This window comes from Panthera tigris, chromosome X (genome assembly GCF_018350195.1).
Source record: "Panthera tigris isolate Pti1 chromosome X, P.tigris_Pti1_mat1.1, whole genome shotgun sequence".
Classification (NCBI taxonomy): domain Eukaryota; kingdom Metazoa; phylum Chordata; class Mammalia; order Carnivora; family Felidae; genus Panthera; species Panthera tigris.
The window spans coordinates 80,939,282-80,961,095 of NC_056677.1; positions in this window are offsets into that span (position 1 = coordinate 80,939,282).

Consider the following 21,814-nt stretch of genomic DNA (forward strand, 5'->3'; position numbering starts at 1 on the left):
AGAGAGACAGGGATCAACTAGAACTTTCTCCAGGAATGGGAGTGCTGGTGGGCACCATTCTTCTTGCCCTTCTTCAGTCTAGCTGGCCCAACACTGGTAGACATTAGTTCTGATACTGATACATCAGTATTCTGATACCATCTACCTTGCTAGCACTGCTTGCCCTGCCCTAGTACTCCCCTGCTGGCCCACCTCAGCAGGAGCCCCTCCAAAGCAACTATTGCCTCACCACACCTGGCTGGCAGCCCAGCCCTACAAAGTGACTCCTTCACTGAGGAGTCATTCCCATCAACCAGCATACCCACAGCCACTGTGGCCAAGCCAATTAGCCAGCTGTACCAAGGGACGTTTGCACCCAATAGTACACCAACAGTATCTATGACCCAGCCTCTCAGCCAGCTACAATGGGAACTAACACCACCTACCACCAGCACACCATCAGCAACTATAGATGGGACTCTCAACCAGCTGTGAAAGGAGCTACTCCACCCACCAGAAAGCTGGCAGCAGTTACAGTTGGACCACTTAGCAAGCTGCACCCAGGGTCCATTCATGTCCACCAATATGCTTGCAGCAGTCATATGGATCACTGCTGACAACAGGGCTGATGGCCAGCCACATCCACAAGCGTGCCAGCAGCAGTCACGGCCAAATCACAACAGAAGGACCTATGAACCCACACAGGGGACACCCCCACAGTGATGGCTGGTTCTCTTGGCCAGGGAGACTGCACTACTGGGCGCCATAAGATGCCTTCTTCATAAGGCCACCACTTTCAAGACCAGAAAACACACATGACCTACCTAATACCCAGAAACAAACACAGAGACTCAGATAAAATGAGGAGACAAAGGAATATGTTCTAAACAAAAGAATAAGACAAAACTTCAGAAAAAGAACCAAATGAAATGGAGATCAACAATCTATCTGATAAGGACTTCAAAGTAATGGTCATAAAGATATTCACCAGATTTGAGAGAAGAGTGGATGAACTAAAGTGATAACATCAACAAAGAGATAAAACAAAACATGAAAAATCTGAGCCTAAGAATTAAATCTGAGACTAAGATTTAAATAACTGAAGTGAAAAATACACTAGAGAGAATCAACAGTAGATTTTAAAATGCAGAAAAATGGGGCGCCTGGGTGGCTCAGTTGGCAAAGCGTCCGACTTCGGCTCAGGTCATGATATCACAGTTCATGTGTTTGAGCCCCACGTCTGGCTCTGTGCTGACAGCTCAGAGCCTGGAGCCAGCTTCAGATTCTGTGTTTCCCTCTCTCTCTGCCCCTCTCCCACTCACACTCTGTGTGTCTCTCTCTCAAAAATAAACATTTTTTAAAAATATTAAATGCAGAAAAACAACCAAGCAATCTGGAAGACAGGGTAGTGGAAAGCACCCAAACTGAAAAGCCAAAAGGAAAAAGATTTTTTTAAATTGAAGGTAGGCTGGGGAGACTGGGTGGCTCAGTCAGTTAAGCATCAGACTCTCTCTCAGCTCAGGTCTTGATCTCAGGGTCGTGAGTTTGGGCCCTGCATTGGGCCCCATGATAGTTGTGGAGCCTAATTAAAAATAATAAAAATAAAAATTTTAATTTAACACATAAGGTTAAGGGACCTCTGAGAAAATATCAAGCATACTAACATTCACTTTAGAGAGGTCCCAAAGAAGATAAAGAGAAGAGGGCAGAAAACATATTTGAAAAAATAATAGCTGAAACTTCCCTAAGCTGAGGAAGGAAAAAGACATACAGGTCCAGCAAGCTCAGAGAGCCCCAAACAAGATGAACCCAAGAAGGTCCACACCAAGATACATAATAATTAAAATGTCAATAAATTAAAAGTAATCTTTAAAAAAAAAAAAAAACAAGAGAAAAGCAAGTGGATAGCTCAGTCAGTTGAGTATCTGACTCTTGATTTCAGCTCATGTCATGATCTCATGGCTTGTGAGATCAGAGCCCCACATCAGGCTCTGCTGACAAAGAAGAGCATGCTTGGGATTCTCTCTCTCCCTCTCTCTCTCTCTCTGCCCCTCCCTTGCATGTGTGCATTCTCTCTCTCTCTCAAAAAAAAATAAACTTTAAAAAAAGAGAGAAAAGCAAATAGGTATGTATGTACACAGGAAATCCTATGACATAATCAGCTGATTTATCAATAGAAAATCTGTCAGCAAGAAAGGAATGGAATGATATATTCAAAGCATTGAAAGGAAAATACCTGCAACCAAGAATACTACTATACCCAACAAAGTCATCATTCAGAATTCAAGGAGAGAGAGTCTCCCAGAACCAACAGATACACGTACATCACCACTAAAACTGCCTTACAAGAAATGTAAAAGGGAATTCTTGAAATGGAAGAGAAAGTCATAACTAGAAGGAATTACGAAAAGAAAAAATTTCACTGGTAAAAACAAACTGAGGAAAAGTAGGTCAACCACCTATAAAGCTAATATGAAGGTTAAAAGACAAAAGTAGTAAACACAATTGTATCTACAAAAGTTATCTAAGGATGCACAAAATAAAAAGATATAAAATAGTACATCAAATACATAAAATGTGGAGTGGTGAGAATAAAAATATAGCGCCTTTAGAATGTGTTTGAACTTAAGTGACCATCAACTTAAGACAGACTGCTATATACAAAGGATGTTACATGTGAACCTCATGGTAACCGCAAACAAAAAAACCTACGATACACAAAAAATAAAGAAAAAGGAATCCAAGCATAATACTAAAAAAAAGTCATAAAATCACAAGTGACCAAGAAAGGAAAAGAGAGGAAATATAAACACAACATAAAACAATAATAAGAACACACCTATCAATAATTAATTTAAATGCTAATGGTCTAAATGATAAATCAAAAGACACAGGGTGAATGAATGCATAAAAAAACAAAACCCAACTATATGCTGCCTACAAGAGACTCACTTCAAATCTAAAGACCCATACAGAGTGAAAGTAAAGGAGCAGAAAAAGATATTCCACATAAATGGAGGCAAAAAAAGAAAAGCTAGGGTAGCAATACTTATATCAAACAAAACAGACTTTAAAAGACCATAACAAAAGACAAAAAAGAGCATCACATAATAAAGAGATCAATTCAACAAAAGGATATAACAATTATGAATATATATGTACCCATGGAGTGCCTGGGTGGCTCAGTCAGTTAAGTGTCTGCGGTTAGCACAGGCCATGATCTCACGGTTCATGAGTTCAAGCCCCACATCAGGCTCTGTGCTGACAGCTCAGAGCCTGAAGCCTGCTTAGATTCTGTGTCTCCCTTTCTCTGCCCCTCCCCAGCTTGTGCTCTGTGTCTCCCTCAAAAAAATAAACATTAAAAAATAAAAAAATATATATATACATATATGTGTACCCAATAGAGAAGCACCTAAATATATAAAGCAAGTATTAACAGATCTAAAGGGAAGCATTAACAGTAATTCAATAATAGTAGGGGACAGTCCACATACATCAAAGGATCACCCAGAGAGAAAATCAATAAGGAAACCATGGCTTTGAATGACACATTGGACCATAGACTTAAGAGATACATACATTAACATTCCATCCAAAAATAGCAAAATACACATTCTTTTCAAGTGCACATGGAACATTCTCCAGCATAAACCATGTTAGGCAACAAAATAAGTCTCAATAAATATATGAAGACTGAAATCATATCACATCAAGTATCTTTTCAAACCACAATGGTATGACCTAAAAAACAGCTGCCAAAAAAAAAAAAAAAAAAAAAAACTGGGACAAACACAAACATATGGAGGCTAAATAACATGCTACTAAACAACCAATGGGTCAACTGCAAAATCAAAGAGGAAATAGAAAATACATCGAGACAAATGAAAATGGAAACATACTGGTTCAAAATCTGTGGTACACAGCCCAAACAGTCTTAAGAGAGACGTTTACAGCTAGAAATAAGAAAAATAAGAAATAAGAGAACAAAAAATAAGAAAAATATCCAATAATCTAACCTTACACCAAAAGGAACTATAAAAAGAACCAAAAAGTGCTCAAAGTTAGCAGAAGGAAGGTAAAATAAAGATCAGAACAAAAATAGACTTGATCCTTCAACAACAAGAGTTTCAACAACATAGGGCCAGCTACATGCAGATTTTGTTTTATAAAGTACAGTACTGTAAATGTATTTTCTCTTCCTTATAATTTTCTTAATGACATTTTTTCCTCTAGTTTACTTTATTATGACACCAGAATACAACATATAAAATATGTATTAATCAATGGTTTGCGTTCTCAGGCTTCCAGTCAATGGTAGGCTATTAGTAGTTAAGTTATACAGGAGTCAAAAACTGTATGAAAATTTTTGACTGTGCAGGGAGTTGGGGACCCTAAACCCCACACTGTTCAAGGATCAACTGTAAATAAAATAGAGTCCCTAAAAACAATCAAAAATATCATGAAACTGAGAGCTGGTTCTTTGAAAAGATAAACAAAATTGATAAACCTTTAGTCAGACCCATTAAGAAAAAAGACAAAGAAAACCCAAATAAAATCAGAAATGAAAGAGGTTACAACTGGGGCACATATGAACTAAGTGTCTGACTTCGGCTCAGGTCATGATTTCACAGTCTGTGAGTTCGAGCCCCACATCGGGCCTGTGCTGACAGCTCAGAGCCTGGAGCCTGCTTCGGATTCTGGGTTTCCCTCTTTCTCTGCTCCTCCCCTGTTGTGCTCTGTGTCTGTCTCTCAAAAGTAAATAAATGTTTTTTTTTTCCTTCTTAAAGCTTTTATTGGATTTTTGGAGGAAGATGGCGGTGTAGGAGGACACTGGGCTCACCGCATCCTGCTGACCACTTAGATTCCAACCACATCTGCCTAAATAACCAAGAAAACTGCCAGAAGACTAGCAGAACGGACTCTCCAGAGCCAAGCATAGACAAGAGGCCCACGGAAGAGAGTAGGAAGAGCGAGAGGTGGTGCGCACTCCACGGATTGGCAGAAAGGAGCTGGGGCGGTGGAGGGGCAGCCCGCCCGGCAAGGCAGAGTGCCCAAGTCTGGCTTGCAAAAGCGGAGGGGCCGAACGGCCTCTGTACACCTTGCGGATCTACCCCAGCTAATACACCAGATCCCATCGAAGCAGCACCACAAGCCTGGCAGTGTGCAAGTGGCCCAGACAGGGGCCACACCACTCCACAGTGAGTCCTGCCCCTGGGAGAGGGAAAGATAAGGTACACACCAGTCTGACTGTGGCCCCAGCGGTGGGCTGGGGGCAGACATCAGGTCTGACTGCAGCCCCACCCACCAAGGCAAGTTATTCCAGACAGCACAGAGGAACAGCCCTGCAGTTCTGCGCCACTCCAGGGACTATCCAAAATGACGAAACAGAAGAATTCTCCTCAAAAGAAACTCCAGGAAGTAGCAACAGCTAACAAACTGATCAAAAACGATTTAAGCAATATAACAGAAAGGGAATTTAGAATACTAGTCATAAAATTAATAGCTGGGCTTCAAAAAAGTATAAAGGACAGCAGAGAATCTATTACTACAGAGATCAAGGGACTAAGAAACAGTCAGGAGGAGCTAAAAAATGTTATAAATGAGCTGAAAAATAAAATGGAGGCAACCACAGCTCAGACTGAAGAGGCAGAGGAGAGAAAAGGGGAATTAGAAGACAAAATTATGGAAAAAGAAGAAGCTGAATAGGGGCACTTGTACCCCAATGTTTATAGCAGCACTCTCAACAATAGCCAAATTATGGAAAGAGCCTAAATGTCCATCAACTGATGAATGGATAAAGAAATTGTGGTTTATATACACAATGGAATACTACGTGGCAATGAGAAAAAATGAAATATGGCCTTTTGTAGCAACGTGGATGGAACTGGAGAGTGTGATGCTAAGTGAAATAAGCCATACAGAGAAAGACAGATACCATATGTTTTCACTCTTATGTGGATCCTGAGAAACTTAACAGAAACCCATGGGGGAGGGGAAGGAAAAAAAAAAGAGGATAGAGTGGGAGAGAACCAAAGCGTAAGAGACTGTTAAAAACTGAGAACAAACTGAGGGTTGATGGCGGGTGGGAGGGAGGGGAGGGTGGGTAATGGGTATTGAGGAGGGCACCTGTTGGGATGAGCAATGGGTGTTGTATGGAAACCAATTTGACAATAAACTTCATGTATTGAAAAAATAAAAAATAAATAAAAAAGTTTAAAAAAAAAGGAAAAAGAAGAAGCTGAGAAAAAGAGAGATAAAAAAATCCAGGAGTATGAGGGGAGAATTAGAGAACTAAGAGAACTAAGTGACACAATTAAATGTAATAACATACGCCTAACTGGAATTCCAGAGGAGGAAGAGAGAGAGAAAGGTGCTGAAAGTGTACTTGAAGAAATCATAGCTGAGAACTTCCCTGATCTGGGGAAAGAAAAAGGCATTGAAATCCAAGAGGCACAGAGAACTCCCTTCAGACGTAACTTGAATCGATATTCTGCATGACATATCATAGTCAAACTGGCAAAATACAAGGATAACGAGAAAATTCTGAAAGAAGCTAGGGATACACATGCTCTAACATATAAAGGGAGACTGGTAAGACTAGTGACGGATTTATCTACTGAAACTTGTCAGGCCAGAAAGGAATGGCAGGAAATCTTCAATGTGATAAACAGAAAAAATATTCAGCCAAGAATCCTTTACCAGCAAGTCTGTCATTTAGAATAAAAGGAGAGATAAAGGTCTTCCCAAACAAACAAAAACTGAAGGAATTTGTCACCACTAAACCAGCCCTACAAGAAATCCTAAGGGGGAATTCTGTGAGACAAGGTACCAGAGACATCTCTACAAGCATGAAACCTACAGACATCACAATGACTCTAAACCCATATCTTTCTATAATAATACTGAATGTAAATGGACTAAATGCTCCAACCAAAAGACATAGGGTATCAGAATGGATAAAAAAACAAGACCCATCTATTTGCTGTCTACAAGAGACTCATTTTAGACCTGAGGACACCTTCAGATTGAAAGTGAGAGGATGGAGAACTATCTACGATGCTACTGGATGTCAAAAGAAAGCTGGAGTAGCCATACTCATAGCAGACAAACTAGACTTTAAATTAAAGGCTGTAACAAGAGATGAAGAAGGGCATTATCTAATAATTACAGGGTCTATCCATCAGGAAGAGCTAACAATTATAAATGTCTATGCACCAAATACGGGAGCCCTCAAATATATAAAACAAGTAATCACAAACATAAGCAACCTTATTGATAAGAATGTGGTAATTGCAGGGGACTTTAATACTCCACTTATAACAATGGGTAGATCATCTAGACACAAGATCAATAAAGAAACAAGAGCCCTGAATGATACATTGGATCAGATGGACTTGACAGATATATTTAGAACTCTGCATCCCAAAGCAACAGAATGTACTTTGTTCTCGAGTGCACATGGAACATTCTCCAAAAGAGACCATATACTGGGTCACAAAACAGCCCTTCATAAGTATACAAGAATTGAGATCATACCATGCATACCTTCAGACCACAATGCTATGAAACTTGAAATTAACCACAGGAAAAAGTCTGGAAAACCTCCAAAAGCATGGAGGTTAAAGAACACCAAACTAAATAATGAATGGGTCAACCAGGCAATTAGAGAAGAAATTAAGAACTATATGGAAACAAATGAAAATGAAAAGACAACAATCCAAACGCTTTGGGATGCAGCGAAGGCAGTCCTGAGAGGAAAATACATTGCAATCCAGGCCTATCTCAAGAAACAAGAAAAATCCCAAATACAAAATCTAACAGCACACCTAAAGGAAATAGAAGCAGAACAGCAAAGACATCCCAAACCCAGCAGAAGAAGAGAAATAATAAAGGTCAGAGCAGAAATAAACAATATAGAATCTAAAAAAACTGTAGAGCAGATCAACGAAACCAAGAGTTGGTTTTTTGAAAAAATAAACAAAATTGACAAACCTCTAGCCAGGCTTCTCAAAAAGAAAAGGGAGATGACCCAAATAGATAAAATCATGAATGAAAATGGAATTATGACAACCAATCCGTCAGAAATACAAGCAATTATCAGGGAATACTATGAAATAGCATATGCCAACAAACTGGACAACCTGGAAGAAATGGACAAATTCCTAAACACCCACACTCTTCCAAAACTCAATCATGAGGAAATAGAAAGCTTGAACAGACCCATAACCAGCAAAGAAATTGAATGAGTTATAAAAATCTCCCAACAAATAAGAGTCCAGGACCAGATGGCTTCCCAGGGGAATTCTACCAGACATTTAAAGCAGAAATAATACCTATCCTTCTCAAGCTATTCCAAAAAATAGAAAGGGAAGGAAAACTTCCAGACTCATTCTATGAAGCCAGTATGACTTTGATTCCCAAACCAGACAGAGACCCCACAAAAAAAGAGATCTACAGGCCAATATCCCTGATGAATATGGATGCAAAAATTCTCAATAAGATACTAGCAAATCGAATTCAACAGCATATAAAAAGAATTATTCACCATGATCAAGTGGGATTCATTCCTGGACTGCAGGGCTGGTTCAACATTCACAAAGCAATCAATGTGATATATCACATTAATAAAAGAAAAGATAAGAACCATATGATCCTGTCAATTGATGCAGAAAAAGCATTTGACAAAATTTAGCATCCTTTCTTAATAAATACCCTCGAGAAAGTCGGGATAGGAGGAACATACTTAAACACCATAAGAGTCATTTATGAAAAGCCCACAGCTAATAACATCCTCAGTGGGGAAAAACTGAGAGCTTTTTCCCTGAGATGAGGAACACAACAGGGATGTCCACTCTCACCGCTGTTGTGTAACATAGTGTTGGAAGTTCTAGCATCAGCAATCAGACAATAAAAGGAAATCAAAGGCATCAAAATTGGCAAAGATGAAGTCAAGCTTTCACTTTTTGCAGATGACATGATATTATACATGGAAAACCTGATAGACTCCACCAAAAGTCTGCTAGTACTAATACATGAATTCAGCAAAGTCACAGGATACAAAATCAATGTACAGAAATCAGTTGCATTCTTATACACTAATAATGAAGCAACAGAAAGACAAATAAAGAAACTGATCCCATTCGCAATTGCACCAGGAAGCATAAAATACCTAGGAATAAACCTCACCAAAGATGTAAAGATCTGTATGCTGAAAACTATAGAAAGCTTATGAAGGAAATTGAAGAAGATATAGAAATGGAAAAACATTCCGTGCTCATGGATTGGAAGAATAAATACTGTTAAAATGTCAACACTACCCAGAGCTATCCACACATTCAATGCAATCCCAATCAAAATTGCACCAGCATTCTTCTCAAAGCTAGAACAAGTAATCCTAAAATTTGTATGGAAACACAAAAGGACCCAAATAGCCAAAGTAATTTTGAAGAAGACCAAAGCAGGAGGCATCACAATCCCGGACTTTAGCCTCTACTACAAAGCTGTAATCATCAAGACAAACAGACACATCGACCAATGGAATAGAATAGAAATCCCAGAACTACACCCACAAAAGTATGGCCAACTAATCTTTGACAAAGCAGGAAAGAATATCCAACGGAAAAAAGACAGTCTCTTTAACAAATGGTGCTGGGAGAACTGGACAGCAACATGCAGAAGGTTGAAACCAGACCAAATTCTCACACCATTCTCAAAAATAAACTCAAAATGGATAAAGGACCTGAATGTGAGACAGGAAACCATCAAAACCCTAGAGGAGAAAGCAGGAAAATACCTCCCTGACCACAGCCGCAGCAATTTCTTACTTGACACATCCCCAAGGGCAAGGGAATTAAAAGCAAAAATGAACTATTGGGACCTCATGAAGATAAAAATCTTCTGCACAGCAAAGGAAACAAGCAACAAAACTAAAAGGCAACCAATGGAATGAGAAAAGATATTTGCAAATGACATATCGGACAAAGGGCTAATATCCAAAATCTATAAACGACTCACCAAACTCCACACCCGAAAAACAAATAATCCAGTGAAGAAATGGGCAGAAAACATGAATAGACACTTCTCTAAAGAAGACATCCAGATGGCCAACAGGCACATGAAAAGATGCTCAAAATCGCTCCTCATGAGGGAAATACAAATCAAAACCACACTCAGATATCACCTCATGCCAGTCAGAGTGGCTAAAGTGAACAAATCAGGAGACTATAGATTTGCTGGAGAGGATGTGGAGAAACGGAAACCCTTGCACTCTTGGTGGGAATGCAAACTGGTGCAGCCGCTCTGGAAAACAGTGTGGAGGTTCTTCAAAAAATTAAAAAGAGACCTAACCTATGACCCAGCAATAGCACTGCTAGGAATCTACCCAACGGATACAGGAGTGTTGATGCATAGGGGCACTTGTACCCCAATGTTTATAGCAGCACTCTCAACAATAGCCAAATTATGGAAAGAGCCTAAATGTCCATCAACTGATGAATGGATAAAGAAATTGTGGTTTATATACACAATGGAATACTATATAGCAAAGAGAAAGAATGAAACATGGCCCTTTGTAGCAACATGGATGGAACTGGAGAGTGTTATGCTAAGTGAAATAAGTCATACAGAGAAAGACATATACCATATGTTTTCACTCTTATGTGGATCCTGAGAAACTTAACAGAAGTCTATGGGGGAGGGGAAAAAAAAAGAGGTTAGAGAGGGAGAGAGCCAAACCATAAGAGACTCTTAAAAACTGAAAACAAACTGAGGGTTGATGGGGGGTGGGAGGGCAGGGAGGGTGGGTGATGGGTATTGAGGAGGGCACCTTTTGGGATGAGCACTGGGTGTTGTATGGTAACCAACTTGACAATAAATTTCATAAAAAAAAAAAAAAACTTTTATGTGTGTAGCAACAATTCCAGGTTTAACTTAAGCAGTGTCCATGATAGAAACATCTCTTCCCCTTTTTAAAACCAGAAAATCTATACTCCTCAAGGAAAGGATTAAACGTTATTAAAAAATTTTAAAAAAGGAGTTACAACCAGCAGCAGAGAAATACAAATGATTATAAGACACTATTACAAAAAAATTATATGCCAATAAACTGGACAAAAAAATTATAAATGCCTAGAAACATACACTGCTCCAAAACTGAATCAGTAATAAATAGAAAATCTGAACAAACCAATTACTAGTAACAAAATTCAATCAGTAATCCAAAAAAATTACAGCAAACAAAAGTCCAGGACCAGATGGCTTCACAGGTGAATTCTACTAAACATTTATGGAAGAGTTAATACCTATCTTTTACAAACTGTTCCAAGAAATAGAAGAGGAAGAAATATTTTCAAATTCATTCTATAAGATAAGCACTGCCCTAATACCAAAACCAGACAAAGACACTACAAAAAAATTTACAGACCAGTATCTCTTCTGATGGACAACGATGCAAAAATCCTGACCAAATTATTAGCAAACCAAATTGAACAATACGTTAAAATACATTAAAACAATACATTAAACTGCTTAAGTTAAACCCAGAATTGTTGCTACACAGATAATAAAAGTTTGTTTTTTTTAATATGATCAAATGGGATTTATCCTAGGGATGCATGGATGGTTCAATATCTGCAAACCAATCAACGTGAAACTCCATATTAACAAAATAAAGGATACAAATCATATGTTCATCTCAGTAGATGCAAAAAAAAGCATTTGACAAAATTCAATATCCATTCAGAATAAAAATTTTCAAAAAAGAGCATTTAGAGGGAACAAACCTCAACATCATAAAGACATTATATGACAATCCCACAGACAACATCATAATCAATCATAAAAAGCTAAAAGCTCTTCCACTAAGATCAGGAACAGGACAAAGATGTCTACTCCCATCATTTTCACTGAACATAGTACTGAAGTCCTAAACACAGCAATCAGACAAAAGAAAGGGATAAAAGCCATCTAAATTGGTAAGGAAGAAGTAAAAACTGTCACTGTTTACTGACTGCATGATACCATACATAGAAAACCCTAAAAATTCCACCAAAAAACTATTTGATGTAATAAATGAATTCAGTAAAGTTTCAGGATACAAAAATATAAAGAAATCTGTTGTGTTTCTATACACTACTAAGAAAATAGCAGTAAGAAAACAATACAATTTACAATTGTACCAATGAGGATACAATACCTACGAATAAACTTAATCAAGGAAGTGAAAAACCTGTACTGTGAAAACTTTAAAACATTGATGAAAGAAATTGAAGACTACACAAAGAAAAAGAAACAGAAAGACATTGCATGCTCATGGATTGGGAGAAGAAATATTGTTAAAACGTCCAAACTACCCAAAGCAATCTACAGATCCAATGCAATCTTTAGCAAAATACCAACATTTTTCACATGACTAGAACAAATAATCCTATAATTTGTATGGGAACATAAAAGACCCCAAATAGCCAAAGCAATCTGTAAAAAGAAGAACAAAGCTGGAGGTATAACAATCACAGATTTTAAGATACACTACAAAGCTTTAGTAATCAAAATAGTATGGTAATGGCACAAAAATAGATACATAGATGAATGGAACAGAATAGAAGACCCAGAAATAAACCCATGTTTATATGGACAATTCTATGACAAATTACAAGAATATACAATGACGAAGGGCGCATGGGTGGCTCAGTTGGTTAAGTGTCCGACTCTTGATTTTGGCTCAGGTCATGATCTCACTATTCATGAGATCAAACCCTGTGTCGGGCTCTATGCTGACAGCGCGTGGAGCCCGCTTGAGATTCTCTCTCTGCCCATCTCTTTGCCCATCCCCCCACTCATGCACATGCACTCACTCTCTTTCAAAATAAAGAAACATTTTTTTTATAAAAGAATATACAATGGAAGAAGACATTCTCTTCAATAAATGGTGTTGAGAAAATTGGACAGCTACATGCAAAGGAATGAAACTGGACCACTTTCTAACACCATACACAAAAATATATTCAAAATGGGTTAAAGACCTAAATGTGAGACATGAAACCATAAAGTCCTAGAGGAAAACATATGCAATAATATCTTTAACATCAGTCAAGGCAGTATTTTTCTAGATATGCCTCCTCAGGCAAGGGAACCAAAAGCAAAATTAATCTATTGGGACTACACCAAAATAAAAAGCTTTTGTACAGTGAAGGAAACCATCAACAAAACAAAAAGGCAACCTATTGAATGGAAGAAGATATTTGCAAATGATATATCTATAGGCACCTAACATCCATAAGCAGCTAACATCCAAAATATATAAAGAATTTCTACAACTCAATACCACAGAAACAAAGAATCCAATTAAAAAATGGGCAGAGGACCCAAACAGACATTTTTCCAAAGAAGATATACAGACAGCCAATAGACACATGGAAAGATGCTCAGCATCACTAATTATCAGGGAAATACAAATCAAAACCACAATGAGATATCACCTCACACACCTGTCAGAACAAAAAATAAATTTTAGCAAGAATGTGGACAAAAGGAAGCCTTGTGTGTTGTTGATGGGAATAGAAATTAGTGAAACTATTGTGGAAAATAGTATGAAGGTTCCTCAAAAAATTAGAAATAGAATTACCATATGATCCAGTAATTCCACTACCAGGTATTTACCCAAAGAAAACAAAAACATTAACTTGAAAAGATATATGCACTATATATAGGTTTACCGTAGGTTTACTGCAGCATTATTTACAATAGCCTAGATATGGATGCAACCCAAGTGTCCATCCATAGATGAGTGGATGATGAAGATGTGATACACACACACACACACACACACACACACACACACACACACAATGGAATATTACTCAGCCATAAAAAAGAATGAGATTTTACCATTTGCAACCATAGCAATGGACCTAGGAAGTATATAAGGCTAAGTGAAATAAGTCAGAGAAAGACAAATGCCATATGATTTCACTGATATGTATATTTTAAGACACAAAACAAATGAACCATCTAAGAGACCATTAAAAAACCAAACTCTTAAAATACAAAACTGTTAGTTGCCAGAGGGGATATGGGTGGGAGGAGGGGTGAAATAAAGAGAATCAAGAGTACAGCTATCTCGGGGGGTGCCTCAGTGGCTCAGTCAGTTAAGTGTTTGACTTCGGCTTAGGTCATGCTCTCACAGCTCATGAGTTCAAGCCCTGCTTCGAGCCCTGTGCTGACAGCTCAGAGCCTGGAACCTGCTTTGAATTCTGTGTCTCCATCTCTCTCTGCCCTTCACGAACTCAGGCTCTCTCTCTCTCTTTCTCTCTCTCTCTCTCCCTCTCTCAAAAGTAAATTAACATTAAAAAAAATTTACAAAAAAAAAGAGTACACTTATCTCGGGACACCTGGGTGGCTCAGTCAGTTAAGCATCTGACTTAGGCTCAGGTCATGATCTCATGGTTTCTGAGTTTGAGCCCTGCATCGAGTTCTGTGGTAACAGCTCAAAGCCTGGAACCTGCTTCGGATTCTCTGCCTCCATTTCTCTCTTCCCTTCCAACGTTTGTTCATGCGTGCTCTCTTTCAAAAACAAACATTTTTTTTTCAAAAGCGTAAACTTATCCTGATGGCAAGAGTAATGTACATAATTGTTGAATCATTATACCGTATTGCTGAAACTTATAACACTGTATGTTAATTTTACATCAATACAATTACACATGGATATCTTTAAAGAAGAGTAAACTTAACAAAGGAGGTGCTTTTAATGCTAAAAACTACAGGGGCACCTGGGTGGCTTGGTCAGTTAAGCGTCTGACTTCGGCTCACTTCATGATCTCGCAGTCTGAGTTTGAGCCCCTGTGTCAGGCTCTGAGCTGACAGCTCAGAGCCTGGAGCCTGCTTCCGTTTCTGTGTCTCCCTTTCTCTCTGCCCTTCCCCCACTCATGCATGTGCGCACGCGCACACTCTCTCTCTCAAAAATATATATTTTAAAAAATTTTAAATTGCTAAACTCTACAAAAGGATTCTGAAAGAAATTAAGAAATACATAAATAACTAGAAAGACACCTCATGTTCATGAGTTGGGAGATTTGATATTGTTTTGATGCTAATACCACTGAAAGCGACCTACAAATTCAAAGCAATCCCTAGTAAACTCCCAATGACATTTTTGCAGAGATAGAAAAATCTATCATAAAATTCATATGGAATCTCAAGGGATTCTGAATAGTCACAATAATCTTGAAAAAGAAAAAAGTTGGAGGTCTCACACTTCCTTATTTCAGAACTTACTACAAAACTACAATAATCCAAATAGTTTGATACTGGCATATAGACAGACATGTAGATCAATGAACTAGAGAGCCCAAAAATAAACCCTCACATTTATGTTCAAATGACTTTCAACAAGGGTTCCAAGACCATCCAATGGGGGAAAAAAAGCAGTCTTCCAACAAATAGTGCTGGGACAACTGGATATCCATATGCAAAAGGATGAAGTTGAACCCTTATCTAAACCACATACAAAATTATCTCAAGTTAGATCAAAGACCTAAATGTAACAACTAAACCTATGAAACTCTTAGAAGAAAATATAGGAGAAAAGTTTCATGACATTGGATTTGACAAAGAGTTCTTAGATATGACACCAAATGCACAGGCAACAAATAAAAAAGATAAGTTAGACTCCATCAGAATTAAAACCTTTTGTGCTTCAAAGGATACTATCAACAGAGAAAAGGCTGCATACGAAGTGGGAAAAATATTTGCAAGTTATATATCTGACAAGGGATAAGTATCCAGTATAAAAAAAATACTACAACTCAAGAACAAAAAAACAACCCAATTAAAAAATAGAAAAGGGGGAGGAGTTAAGATGGTGGAGGTGTATGGGGACCCTAAGCTGGTCTTGTCCCTAGAACACAGCTAGATATCAAATCATTCTAAACACCCAAAACATCAACCAGAGGTCTGAGAGAACAAAAACTGCAAGTCTACAAGTATAAAAGCAACCACGTTTTAGAAGGTAGGAGATGTGAGAGTCCACTTGGGGGAGATATAACTGTGGGTACAGTGGTGGGGAGGGAGCATGCCTACAGAAGCTACTACAAACTATCATAAGCAGCAGAGTGCAAAATATGAACTTTTAGAAGTCTACTACTGTGGTGGATGCGCCTGACTTAAACATGCTCAGGTGGTGACATGGGGCAAAATCCCAGGACTGACAAGGTGATCTGAGGATCCCTTGGGTCACAAGAAGGATGGCTGGCACCAACGCACTTCACTGTTTTCAGGCATAGGAGTCAGGACTCTGGTTGAGGGCAACGAGCCAGGGTGCCAGCTTTCTGCTCCATTTTACCATGAGCTCTGAATGGCTGCACAGTTCAAAATTGCTACAGAGCTGTGCAACCATACTCCTTACATGGCAAGCAAATGGCAAAAGTGCCCTGAGACCCTCCCCCAGAGGAACAACACAGGTCCATGTCACAGAAGTCCCTAAAATTTGGTGATTTGAAACTCAGTCACACGCCTGAGACAAAAAACCTTGGACACAGGCAGGGTGAACACAGGGTTCTGACAGAAACCAGGAAGACAAGATGGGTGACTGATTGCTCTTCTGTGAAGAGTGGGGGATGCGAACTTCCAGCTCCAGGGCTAGAGAGAGGGGCGCCACCACATTCATCCCAACCATCAGCACTAAAAGTCTTCAGGGAGCAAAACAGTGCCAGTGAGCTGGCCGGGAGGCACCCAGATTAGGGAAGTCCCAGATTAGGAAGCACCGCTTACACTAAGCCCCACCCCCCCGAGTCCTGCAGGTGCATCTCCACTAGGGCAGGTCCACCTGAGAATCAGTGTAACAGGCCTCTCCCCTAGAAGACCAGCACAAACAACTCACTTGTGCCAAGTCTACTGATCATAGAGTGCTGCAAAGCCTAATCTGGTGAAGAACACAGATATCAAAATCCAAGAAGCACAGAAAACTCCCATTAATTTCAACAAAAGCTGACCATTGCCAAGGCATATGATAGTCAAATTCACAAACTATAGACAAGGAAAGAATCCTGAAAGCAGCGAGGGAAAGACAGTCTTTAACCTACAAGGGTAGAGAGATCAGGTTCACAGCAGATCTGTCAACAGAAACCTAGCAGGCCAGAAAGGAATGGCAGGATATATTCAATATGTTGAATGGGGAAAATATGCAGCCAAGAAATCTTTGTCCAGAATGGCCATCATTCAGAATAGAAAGAGAAATAATGAGTTTCCCAAACAAACAAAAACTAAGTTTGTGACCACTAAACCAGCCATGTAAGAAATTTTGAGGACTCTTTGAGTGGAAAAAAAAAGACCAAAAGCAACAATGACTAGAAAGTACCAGAGAACATCACCAGAAACACCAACTCTACAGGCAAAACAATGGCACTAAATTCACATCTTTCATTAATCACTCTGAATGTAAATGGACTAAATGTTCCAACAAAAGACATAGGGTATCAGAATGGATAAGAAAACAAGACCCATCTATATGCTGCCTACAAGACATTCATTTTAGACCTAAAGACACCTGCAGATTGAAAGTGAGGGGATGGAGAACCATCTATCATGCTAATGGACATTGAAAGAAAGCTGGAGTACCTATACTTATATCAGACAAACTAGATTTAAAGAAAAATGTTTAATGTTTATTTATTTTTGAGAGAGACACAGAGTATGACCGGGGGAGGTGAAGAGAGAGAAGGAGACAAAGAATCTGAAGCAGGCTCCAGGCTCTGGGCTGTCAGCATAAAGCCATACACAGGGCTCCAACCCACGAACCACAAGATCATGACCTGAGGTGAAGTTGGACACCTAACCAATGGAGCCAACCAGGTGTCCCCAACAAACTAGATTTTAAAACAAAGACTGTAACAAGAGATGAAGAAGGGCATGATATCATAATTAAGGGGTCTATCCATCAAGAAGATCTAACAATTGTAAATATTAATGCCCCCAAGTTGGCACCCAAAATATATAAATCAATTAATAACAAACACAAACAAACTCTTTGATAATAATACAATAATTGTAAGGGACTTCAGCACCCTACTTACAGCAATGGAAAGCTCAGCTAAGCAGAAAATCAACAAGGAAACAATGGCTTTGTATGACACACTGGACCAGATGGACTTAACAGATATATTCAGAACATTTCATCCTAAAGCAGAATATACATTCTTCTCAAGTGCACATGGAACATTCTCCAAAATAAATCACATACTGGGTTATAAATCAGCCCTCAACAAATACAAAAGGACTGAGATCGTATCATGCATATTTTCAGACCACAATGCTATGAAACTTGAAGTCAACCACAAGAAAAAATTTGGAAAGCCCTCAAATACATGGAGGTTAAAGGACATCATACTAAAGAATAAGTAGGTTGAGGTGCCTGGGTGGCTCAGTGGGTTAAGCGTCTGACTTCGGCTCAGGTCATGATCTCATGGTTCCTGAATTTAAGCCCTGCATCAGGCTCTCTGCTGTCAGCACAGAGCCTGCTTCAGATCCTCTGTCTCCCTCCCTCTTAGCCCCTCTCCTGCCTGTGCTCGCTTGCACTCAAAAATAAACATTAAAAGAAGAATGAACTTGTTAACCATGAAATTAAAGAAGAAATTAAATACATGGAAGCAAATGAAAACACCATAGTCCTAAACCTTTGGGATGCAGCCAAGGCAGTCCAAGAGGGAATTATATTACAATACAGGCCCATCTCAGGAAGCAAGACAGGTCTCAAATATACAACCTAGCTAGCCTTACACCTAAAGGAGCTATACAAGTAACAAATAAAGCCTAAAGCCAGCAGAAGAGAAATATTAAAGAACAGAGCAGACATAAATGACACGGAATCCAAAACAACAGTAGAACCTATCAATGATACTATGAGCCAGTTTTTTGAAAGAACAAAATTGATAAACCCCTAGTCAGACTTCTCAAAAAGAAAAAAGGACCTAAAGAGATAAAATCACGAATGAAAGAGGAGAGATGATAACCAACACCACAGAAATAGAAACAATTACTAGAGAAAACTATGAAAAATTATATGCCAACAAACTGGGTAATCCAGAAGAAATGGAAATATTCCTAGAAACTTACAAACTACCAAAACTGAAACAGGAAGAAATAGAAAATCTGAACAGACCCATAACCAGGAAAGAAATTGAAAGAGTAATCAAAAACCTCCCAACAAACAAAAGTCCTAGGCCTGATGGTTTCCCTGGGGAATTCTACCAGACACTTAAATGAAGAGTTAATACCTATTTTTCTCAAACTGTTTCAAAAGATAGAAATGAAAGGAAAACTTCCAAACTCATTCTACAAAGCCAGCATTACCTTGACTCCAAAACCAGAGACCCCACTAAAAAGGTAAGTTACAGGCCAATATCCCTGATGAACACAGATGTAAAAATTTTCAATAAAATATTAGCAAATCAAATTCAACAGAACACTAAAAGAATTTACCATGATCAAATGGGGTGTATTCTTGGGCTGTATACAGGGTTGGTTCAATATCTGCAAATCAATCAATGTGATATACCACATTAATAAAAGAAAGGATAAGAAGCATACGATCCTGTCAATATATGCAGAAAAAACATTTGACAAAATACATCATCCATTCTTGATTAAAACCTTCAACAAAGTAGGGATAGATGGAATATACCTCAACATCATAAAGGCCATATACAAAAGACACACAGCTCACATTGTCCTCAATGGGGAAAACCGAGTGCCTTTTCCCTATGGTTAGGAACAAGACAAGGATGTCCACTCTCACCATTACTATTTAACACAGTATTGAAAGTTTTAACCTCAGCAATCAGACAACAAAAAGAAATAAAAGGCATCCAAATTGAAGAATTCAAACTTTCACTATTTTCAGATGATAGAATCCTCTATGTAGAAAATTCAAGACTCCACCAAAACACTTCTAGAAGTAATACATGAATTCAGCAGTCACAGGATATAAAATCAACATGCAGAAATCTGTTGCACTGCTATACACCAATAATGAAGCAGCAGAAAATGAAATCAAGGAATCAACCCCATTCGCAATTGCACCAAAAACAATTAGATACCTAGGAATAAACCTAACCAAGAGGTAAAAGATCTAAACTATCTAAACTATAGAAGACTTATGCAAGAAATTGAAGAGGACACTAAGAAATGGAAAAGTATTCCATGCTCATGGATTGGAAAAACAAATTGTTAAAATGTCAACACTACCCAAAGCAATCTACACACTTAATGCAATCCCAATCAAAACACCACCAGCATTTCTCACAGAGCTAGAACAAACAATCCTAAAATTTGTATAGAACCATAAATTACCCCAAATAGCCAAAGCAATTCTGAAAAAGAAAAACTAACCTGGAGGCATCATGATTCCAGATTTCAAGCTCTAGTACAAAGCTTTAGTCATGAAGACAATATAGTACTGGCACAAAAACAGACACATAGATCAATGGAACAGAACAGAAAATCCAGAAATGGACCTACAACTATATGGCCAATTCACCTTCAACAAAAGAGGAAAGACTATCCAAAGGAAAAAAGACACTCTCTTCAACAAATGGTTTTGGGAAAACTGGACAGCAACATGCAGAAGACTGAAACTGGACCATTTTCTTATACCATATGCAAAAATTAATTCAAAATGGATGAAAAGACCTAAATGTGAGATAGAAAACCATCAAAATCCCAGAGGAGAACAAAGGCAGCAACCTGTTTGACCTTGGCTACAGCAACTTCCTACTAGACACATCACCAGCGACAAGGTAAACAAAAGCAAATATGCACTATTAGGACTTCATCAAGATAAATAGCTTCTGCACAGCTAAGAAAACAATCAATGAAACTAAAAGGCAACCTACAGAATGAGAGAAGATACTTGCGAATGACATAACTAAAAAATGGTTAGCATCCAAAATCTATAAAAAAACTTATCAAAACACCCAAAAAGCAAATAATTCAGTTCAGAAATAGGCAGGGGCTCCAGGGTGACTCAGTCGGTTCTGTGTCTGACTCTTGATTTCCACTCAGGTTATGATCTCATAGTCATGAGAACAAGCCCCATATCAGGCTCCATGCTGACCACATGGACTGTGCTTGGGATTCTCTGTCTTCCTCTCTTTGTCCCCCCCCAACCCGCAGTCTCTCTCTCCCTCTCTCTCAAAATAAATAAAAAGAAAAGAGAAATGGGCAGAAGACATGAATAAGACATTTTCCAAAGAAGACATCCAGATGGCTAACCAACACATGAAATATGCTCAATATCATTCATCATCAGGGAAATACAAATCAAAACCACAATGAGCTACCACCTCACACCTGTCAGAATGGCTAAAATTAACAACACAGTAAACAACAGGTGTTGGCAAGGATGCAGAGAAAGGGGAACTGTCTTGCACTGTTGGTAGAAATGCAAACTAGTACAGCCACTCTGGAGAACATATGGAGGTTCCTCAAAAACCTAAAAATAGAATTACCCTACAATCCAGCAATTGCACTATTAGGTATTTACCCAAAGGATACAAAAATACTAATTTGAGGGTGTACATGCACCCCAAGGTTTATAGCAGCATTATCAACAATAGCCAAAATATGAAGAGAGCCCAAATGTCCACTGACTGATAAATGGATAAAGAAGATGTGGTATATATATACAATGGAATATTACTCAGCCATCAAAATAGAATAAACCTTGCAATTTGCAATGATGTGAATGGAGCTAGAATGTACTATGCTAAGTAAGTCAAAGAAAGACAAATACTGTATGATTTCACTCATATGTGGAATTTAAGAAACAAAACAGATGAACATA